Source organism: Jaculus jaculus, chromosome 4 (genome assembly GCF_020740685.1).
Source record: "Jaculus jaculus isolate mJacJac1 chromosome 4, mJacJac1.mat.Y.cur, whole genome shotgun sequence".
Lineage (NCBI taxonomy): Eukaryota > Metazoa > Chordata > Mammalia > Rodentia > Dipodidae > Jaculus > Jaculus jaculus.
The window spans coordinates 115,148,584-115,157,911 of record NC_059105.1 but is presented as its reverse complement, the minus strand read 5'-3'; the positions used below and the strand labels follow the sequence as shown (position 1 = coordinate 115,157,911).

Sequence of the window (9,328 nt, the reverse complement as noted above, 5' to 3'; positions counted from 1 at the left end):
GGCTGTGGAAGCTGAGTGCCCCTCCGAGCTCTGGAGTGCTCCCAGGAAAACTACAAAGTAGCCACTCGGGTTTTCTGCCTACTGATCCAGGCCTTGTGGGCAGCAGGGTGTCTTCATGCCCAGGAGATACCCACCCAGCATCTAGGAGCTGCAGGTCCACACCGGCTCAGGCACAAGGCAGAGAAAAGCAGAGGCCTGGCAAAGCTACCGCCTCTCATGGCGCCGCGGATGGGCCCCGACGCGAGCAGGGAGCTAAGAAACTGCTGCTGCTGTGAAGGAACAGCCCAGCAAGGGACTTCTGTCATTCACCCGTCCGCAAAGTTTAACACGCTTACTTTCCTGCAGCCTCTGTGAACCGGGCTCTTGGGGTGTTTTTGTGGGTGGGGGTGGGGAAGACATCAAGCATAGGGGGCACCCTCACCGACCCAGCGTGGGTGGAGCCGGAGCCGCTATGGTAAAGCCCCTGCGGGTCTCCCTCTGCCCAGGCCCCGCTCCCAGGACGGGGCCTGGCACAGCGCGTGCCTAAGCAGAGAAGCCGAGATGTTACATGCTGCCTTCGCAATGACTCTCCTTATCCGCACTGCATTTCCCCATCAGGAAGAGACGGGGCCCGTGTGGCTTGCCCTGCCAGTTCCTCTGCACCGGAAGTTATAGGGCCCCTCACGAACACAAAGGGGCAAGACATCATGCGTGTCCATCTGCAGCTTATGTCACACCTCCTCTCACCTATGTGTGGCCTGCCCACGTCAAGTGACCGAGCAACCTCTACCATCACTCAGCTTGGCGTATGGATGGGAAGCAGTGGGTGCACGCCCCACCCTAAAGCCACGAGGGAACCTACCTCATTCAACACACAGCCCTTCAGAACTCAGAGAATTGCAGAGATTTTCTGATCATCATGAAGGCCACAGAAAGAGGCATGACAAAAGACCGGACATCCAGTCCACCCTCTCTCACAAGTCTCCATAGCTGCAGCGAGGTTAGGAATCGGGCCTGAAGACATGGTGCTAGCTTCAAATTCTGTCTGGCCAGCGTTAGTCTGCAACTGGGAGCAGACTATGGGACTTAATTCATGCTGCAGGTCATCAGTGTGTCCTGGTGCTGCCGGGGGAGCTCTGCTCACAGAGTACCTCATCAGTTACCTTCATGCCAGAGGGAAGCACACGGAGACTGGAGAGTTAGAGAAAGGACACCTGTCTATGTGTCACAGAAACCCAAGTTCTCTAGGCCCAGCCCAGCTCACAGGGCTGAGAGCTCCGGGTGGATGGTGAAGCTGGTCTGGGCCTCTATTTCTTCCTTTAACTCGAGGGAATGGGTTGAGACAACTTCTCAGGTATATGGCCAAGTAGGGATCTTCAGGGCAGGAGGCACAGGCCTTTCTCTGAGGAATGTTTAGTTGCAGGGTCCTTTGTGGTGACTGAGCAGAAGAAGGCGGCTGAGAGCTGACAGATGTGCTCCAAGATGGGCCGGCAGGGGAGGAGACAGGATGGTGTGTCCGCTCACAGGACAGCTGCCTCCCTAAGCCAAGTTGGAAGGCAGAAGGATAACATGACCCATCCCACCACAGGGCTCCTCATGACTCCACTGCATGGGGAATAAGGACAGCATTTGAGGAATGCTTGCATGCCAAAGACGACATTTGTAGAGGTCATGCAGAGACAGGTCTTCAAAGCCAGCTTTATTCTAGAAGCTCCCTTAGTGGCCAATATGTCAGGTCTAGCCAACTTGACTTAGGAGTTTTCTATGAGCCTGAATCAGGGTCAGACAGAGGAAATACCAAGCTAGGGAAGAAGCTCTGTTGGCCAACAGGAACCGAACAGCTGTGGCCCCAGCACTGCTTGCTCTTCCTCCAAGTCAGGCTGAGTTCAGTGGCCCTACCACACGCCACAAAACTCCACAAGCTTCTCCCTTGTCAAGCTGTTGGCCTGAGACAGCACAAGGCCAAGTAGAAAACCTGGATTTCTGTTTTGTTTTTTTTATTAAGCAGAAACTTTTTATGGACACATCATGTGCTGGTCCCTTCGTCTCCCTCCTCCCTGCCCCCACTCCACTGAAGGCCCTCCTCATTGTTGCTGGTATTCCCCATGGGGTTGTGAGTTACTAGTTGTGAGAGCAGCTGGATTTTGATTTTCCTGGGCATTTATTCAAAAGAATGAGAATTTGACCAAGAGACCAAGTTACTTTCAGTGGGCAAGTTAAAGGTTTGGCTCCCTTCTCCATCACCAGAAGGCAATGAGGAATATGCTGAAGCATGCAGAGAATTTAAAAATGAAATGTTCTACCTTTACCTGTGCCTCTGAGATGTACTGGTTAACTGCTTCTCTGGTAGAAGTGTGCGCAATGGGGATCCATTAGGACACTGCGGGATGTTAAGTCATGCTGTTGACTTGACAAATGTCTGCGTGGAAGTGCTCGAAAGCTCTGCACTGAGAAGTTTAGCTAAAGAGATGATGTTATTTACAGCAGCACTATCAAATGTCACTTTCCTGAGAATAAATCTAACAATAGGTGTGCAAGACCTCCAAAAGGAATACCATAAAACTTTATAAGAGACATTAAATATGGGCTGAAGAGATTGCTCAGTGGTTAAGGCAAAGCCTAAGGACCCAGGTTTGACTCCCCAGTACCCACATAAAGCTGGACGCACAGGGTAGGGAGTGCATCTGGCGATGGTTTGCAGTGGTTAGAGGCCCTGGTTTGCCCATTTTCTCTCTCTCTCCCTCTCCTTCTCTGTCTTCCCCCTTTTCTCTCATATAAGTAAATAAATAAAATATTTTTTAAAGTGAAAAGATAGCCAGAGATGATGGTACACTTTTGTAATCTCAGCACTCAGAAACTAGGGTAGGGGATAGTGAGTTGAAGGCCAGCCTAGGCTCGATACTAAGGCCTTGACTCCCAAAAATACAACAACCAGCAATATCAAGTGTTATCACAATGCAGCAGTCAGAACAACTGAACCACAGTGACATAAAATACTCTCAATGAGTCTAGAAGCACAGCATTCAGTGAAGGAAAGTAGGTCCCCATGGTTACATAGAGCTTGCCATTTTCACAACATTAAGAACAACCAAGGCAGCTGTGGAGCCTGAGCAGCAGCCACAGGTTTGGGGACCATGGCCGCATAGTCAAGGCTCTGCTGCCTCCGGGTGCATAATGGGCGAGCAGGGCACGAGGTCCAGATCCTGTCCAGGAAAGTGCTTCCATAACCTATGAGAGAAAAGACTGAGACAGAGCTTGTTAATATTTCCGTTCCGTGTCCTTCTCTGGCAGATTCGCAGAAGGTTGACAGAAGACCTGCAAAACAATGACACCCTGGACCATCTCATCACACTGCCTGGGGCAGTCTAGCTCAGGCATCTCTCCTCAAGTGGGACGTCTCCATCTTCTGTCCCTGGGAGGCCAATTCTCTTTTTGTTGTTGTTGTTAAAATGGTTCAGGGTTTGATCTTCATCCTGTCTCATCTCTAAGCAGCAGAATAAGGTGAGAAATGCCTGTACAGAGGTGTGGTAGATGGCATGTAAAGAGGTTTTGCTCTGGAAGGCTTATTTAAAAGCTATTTTGTGAAGGAAAGCAACTGGGGAACCATGAAGACTTTGAGACCTCGTCATTAACTTCATACAGTCCCAGAGTGTACGCACTTTACTATAAAAAGGTGGACTTCTTTATTTGGGGTCAAATGACTTGTCTGCAAAGCTGTGGGGTATACGCACAGAGTAGTCATCTATGACATCCAGACGGACACCTGGGCGGGAGTGAGGACTGATGGACAGAAGCTGTGACAGGCTCCACTGACAACACTGTGGCCTACTGGGAATGGAGTTCCTGAGCCAGGACTCAGCACTTCTGAGGGTACACAAGGCAGTGTTTAGCGTGGACTGCAATGAGCTAGATGTCTCAGTAAATGACTACAACTGTGAAAACATGGGCTTTGGGCTGGTGAAATGGCTTAGTGGTTAAGGCACTTGCCTGCAAAGCCCAAGGACCCCGGTTCTATTCTCCAGGTCTTACGTAAGCCAGATGTACAAGGTGGCGCATGCATCTGGAATGTATTTGCATTGGCTAGAGGCCCCGGTGCTCCCATTCTCTCTCTCTTCCTCTAATAAATAAAAAAATAAAAACTGAAAAAAATTATCAGCCTGGGCTAGGGTGAGATCCTACCTTGAAAAACAAAAAAAAAAAAATTTTTTTTTTAAAGAAAACATGGGCTTTATCTACTCACACATGCCTGAACACACTCACTAGTCAAAGGAATGGGTCACCAAAGAATGGGAAAGTCTCTTTTGCGTAGTCCTGGAGACTGTCCTCTGAAGTGCAGACCAATAAGATCAAGATTTGGACAGTTGGAATGAACTAAACTTCCAGTGTTTAAAGGCATTATTGGCTGAGGACAGAAGCATCTGACTGCAGCCAAGACTTCATTGCTAAGCCAAATACACTGTATGTAGTTCAGCACTTGTTACCAATCAGTGGCCTTGCCGGTCATGGTTATTCTCAGGGTCGTTACGATACTCAGAGAGCAAAGTCGGCCTTGCTTGGCTTTGGCATTGTCTCTGCCCTGCTGTTTGACAGCTGCTACATCATGGACTTGTGAGGAGAGCCTGCTTAGCTCCTGGTTTCTGTTAGGGTACAGGAAATCAGAGGCTACAGGGTTCTGGCTGGGGAAGCATTCTGGCTGTATGGACTGGGCTGGTCCAATGACATGGGCTTGGTTTTTGCCAGCATGGAGCCTGCCCACCATATTCACCCAGTGCTGTGGAAACATGGCTGACACTATGAGCCTCCACCACTGACCGTGTTAAGTGTCAGGGCTACAGATTCTGGGGCAAACTTTGTGACATCTGACTGCATGAACCATAGTTCTCACACAGTACACATCACTGGTGTTTCTCAGGGATCAGGGCTGAGGCAGGGAAGGGCTTGTTTACTGACACACCTCACGGCATGCCAGCAGGGCACACCATCGACTGCACTTGTGCTCATTTAGACTGGTCAGTGCCAGAGGATGCGTTTTGGGTTTTTTCTTTCTTGAGTGGAATATTGTTTTTAAGTAAAGAAAGTGAAATGCTTAAAATAATTGAGATAAAATATGCATGATTTCTAGGAATACATATAGAATTGCTAAATCAGATAAAAAGGGAAGCTCAGGGTTAGAAGGATGGCTTAGCAGTTAAGGCACTTGCCTGCAAAGCCAAAGGACCCAGGTTCAATTCCCCAGGACCCACGTTAGCCAGATGCACAAGGGGGCGCATGCATCTGGAGTTTGTTTGCAGTGGCTGGAGGCCCTGGCGCGCCCATTTTCTCTCTCTCTCTCTCTCTCTCTCCCCCTCTCCCTCTTTATGTGTCAAATAAACAAATAATTTTTTTATTTAAAAAATATAAAGAAGGGAAGCACAGATATCAAGAGCATGGTGAGCTCATGGGTAGAGAGACGAGTAGAGAGAAAATGAGATCTTGGGGACTAGACAAACAAAAAAGATGCCATCATCCTTGACATAGCTCTCATTTGGGGTGATGGGTTCTCATTACACTATTAGAAATAATAAATCACATAACTAAATAAATGACTAAAAGCAACACATAGAGCAGAGGTGGAAACTGTTACAACTAAAGCTTGGGACTAATCAGATGTGAGCTTAGTGGAATTGGGGGTGAGGTGGGGAACCCTACGTCCTCTCGAGTGAACGTTAACTGCAAGGTAATGAAGGGCACTGGGATCCAGCCTGGTTAAGTACCTTGTCTCAAGTCACATAGTTAGGAAACAGCAGAGCTAGGAAAAAGCAAAACAGGTATCGATTATAGCCAGGTGACCAGCAGGCCTCCATGAAGCCATGTGCTTAGTGTGGATTACTGACCCAAGAAGATCAAGAAGATCTCATTATGTCCATTAGGCATCTTCATCTTGAACTTGTGTCATATGGTCCCACATCAGTCCTTTTCTTGCTTAAATAGGGGTGCTCATATATGTGTGAGCACACACATGTGTGTGTATGTACATGTGCGTGTGTATATGTGTGTGTGTGTGTGTGTGTGTGTGTAAACCAGAAGTCAAGGTTAGTTGTCTTTCTCAATTACTCTCCACCTTATTTTAATGTGTAAGGCCTCTCTGAACCTGGACCACACTGACCTGCATATACTAGCTGACAAGCCATCGGGATCCCTGTCTCCACCTCCCTAGCACTGGGGTTACAGGCGTGCACCCTATGCCCAGCTCTTGATATGGGAGCTGGGGATCCAAACTCAGGTATTACTCATCCTTGTACGGCACGTACTTTAATGGTTGAGCCGTCTCCCTAGCCCTCCCCCACATCAGTTCTTGAAGTTGTTCATTTGCTGTCATAAGCTAGGGCTCTTGGAACACTGGTGGGCTGGTATCACTCCTGTCCCTGGGCTCATGCACACTCAAAGTGTTTTCTGACATTTTTTCAAATCATTTTCATAATCCTCTTGAGTAGTTTCATTTTGTATTCCTGTTAGTTCTGAACTCATTCATAGGGAACCTCTGAAAGAAATTCTGCTCAGTCTTGACTAAGCTGATGAGTAAGTTTTTATTTTAGTAGCACCATGTAGGAGGTTTCTTTAAATGAATGGGGAGAGGAGGAGGGGACACTTATAAGCTACCCACAGACAAGAGCTAAACTTGTCAAAGCCTGGTAACACAGAATCACTCTTTTTATTAGTTTCTGGAATTGAGCTCTGTTTTGTAATATCTTCTAGAAAAAAATAAAATAAAAGCATGAATACATAATCTTTTTTTTATCTTGAAGATCTGAGGAAAGATGGCTGGACAATAAGTGGAAATTTGCAGACCACCTAAGCATTTGCCCATTTACCAGGATCCTGTTCTGTGCTGGAAATGCCTGTGTAGCAGAAATGCTCAGCTCAGAGCCCAAGCGGCTGGCTAGTCAAGGATGAAGCACAGTCACTCTGCATCAGTCTGAGATGCTTGATCCCACACACGTTCGCTCTCCGAAGGCATGGAGCCTGTGTGCTCCCTGTTCTCAGCTGGCGTGCTCAATCATGTCGCTGCCACTGAGGCAACATCGTGTCTAGAAGGCAGCTTCCAGCAGAGCTGCAACTGAGGATCTGGCGTGTGACCGCACAGGGTGTCGGGCAGGGGCAGGACTTCACGCCCTTCCTCCATTCTTTTGGGGATGAGTGCTCACTGTATATTTGGTAGCCTTGACACATGCCACCTGATCCCTTTCCCAAAAGATAGTACCCCTGAGTCTCTTGTATAATGGGGCAAAGTCTGGATTCCACTGGCTTCTCCCTGGGTTTATGCTTCAAGTGCTGGCTGTCAGCCTTTCCTAGAGAGACTGACCCTCCCAGCCCAGCCACCCAGTGATAACCTTGATGCATCTCTCTCGTGGGTTTCCCAGGCACAGGGACAGGCAGGTGCCATAGCCCCAAATGGTGGCCATTTGTCAGGCAGTAGAACCACTACCAAGATGGTCCTAACTACCCTTGAGCAGTTCAAGTGTCACAAGGTCACTTAATCTCTTCATAGGGCCTCTCAGAACAGTCAGGGGACCCTATTCCTTCCATTTTTTATGGTGTTCTCCATGGCTGCCTCATTCCTATGAACTGTTGCTGGTGATCAGGCTAAGAACTGTGTAGGCGGAGGTCCATTCTAGGACTAGAAAGTTGCTTCAGAGTACAGGAAGTTGGGATATACACAGGGACAGCCTCTTGTGATGGCCTTCCTAAAGCACAGTGATTGATTGCCATCCAAAGATTCTGCACCCTTCCTCATTATGATGCACTGAATGTTTGTGTCTCCCCTAAATTTATATGTTGAAGCCCTACCCCTGATGTACAAAAGACTTTTGGTAGGTAATTAGGTTTATATGAGGTCATGATGATGGGGCTCTCAAGATGGAATTAGTGCCCTTACAGCAACATGATGAGACCAGAGCTCTCCCTGTCTAACCATGTGCACACAGAGGTGGTGGACTCCTGAAAGGGTAAGGAGGGAGACCTCCCCATCCACATCTGCTGCACTTTAGTTTTAGACTTTTGGCCACCAGAATGGTGGGAAATAAATATCTGTGGTTTGAGCCCCTGTGTCTATGCCTTTTGTTAGAGCAGCCCCAAACAAGAGGCCCCTAAGAGGCCTTTGCCACCCACAGAGTGAGTTCCAGGCTTCTGAAGGGTGCCATGAGCTCCAGCATGAGGCAGGAAGAGAAAAGCTTGAACTGTCCTCTGCATGTAGCTGTGACTGGGAAGCCGGCCACTGGTAATGCACAGAGAGGTTCACCCGCTTGGGATGGAGCTGCCTGCTGGCCTTCTGTCTACCTTCTAAGTCAGGTCGTGTCTCCACAGTAACATTCTTCCCTCTTCCTTTTTAATAAGTTGCTTTTCAAGGGCATTATACTTATTCAAAAGCTACACAGATGTCGAGGTTAAAAAAATGTCAGGGGGCTGGAGAGATGGTTTAGCGGTTAAGCACTTGCCTGTGAAGCCTAAGGACCCCGGTTCGAGGCTCGACACTCCAGGACCCACGTTAGCCAGATGCACAAGGGGGCATACGCATCTGGAGTTCGTTTGCAGTGGCTGGAAGCCCTGGCATGCCCATTCTCTCTCTCTCTTTCTCTCTCTCTCTCTCTCTCTCTCTCTCTCTCTCTCTATCTGCCTCTTTTTCTCTCTGTCACTCTCAAATAAATAAATTAAAAAAAAAAATGTCAGGACCTAGAAGTGTGGACAGCTCATGGGCTGTGGGCAGCCCCTCGGTCATTCTCTGCACACACTCAGCAGACGCAGCTGTGGGCGGAGGCAGGGAGTTCTGTCCACCCCTGTTTGGGGCAGTTGGTCAGGTATACTGTGTTCTAATACCACTTCCCACACTGCCGTTAATCCAGCCTCACCTACCAGGAATCACCCACTCAGGGAGCTTTTCCTCTAAGAAGGCAGAATAGAATTCTATATGAGAAACAGGCTCCGGGAGCCCTCAGATTGTACAAGAACAATTTTACCTGACAGAAGCTGTAAAGTAAGGAGGGCCAGGGCTATTTATAGACTTTTACTTTTGCAACACCATGGCCAATATTTCTTAGGATATTTGTCTTAAAATTAGCTGACTGGCATATCTTGATGTCTTCACATTTTCTTCATGACGTTTTATCTCACATAAGTTTCATTCCGAAGTTACTGATTCATTATGGAGTCTTACTTTTCACATTAGTGCTGGATGATATTGCTGTAGAATATATCATTTGTTTTCAAAAAGTTAAAATAACCTCACCATAATTATCAAAAGCATGAGAACTGGAAGCAAAGAACTAGTGTGGGTTATGGAGGTCAGACAAGGTCGATGGCATTTCTGTCTGCT

The 9,328-nt window shown here is 47.9% G+C and overlaps 1 pseudogene; it reads left to right on the top strand.

Moving 5' to 3' along the window:
• Window positions 1-540: 540 nt before the first annotated feature.
• On the top strand, window positions 541-4,768 carry LOC123460248 (annotated as a pseudogene).
• Window positions 4,769-9,328: the final 4,560 nt, after the last annotated feature.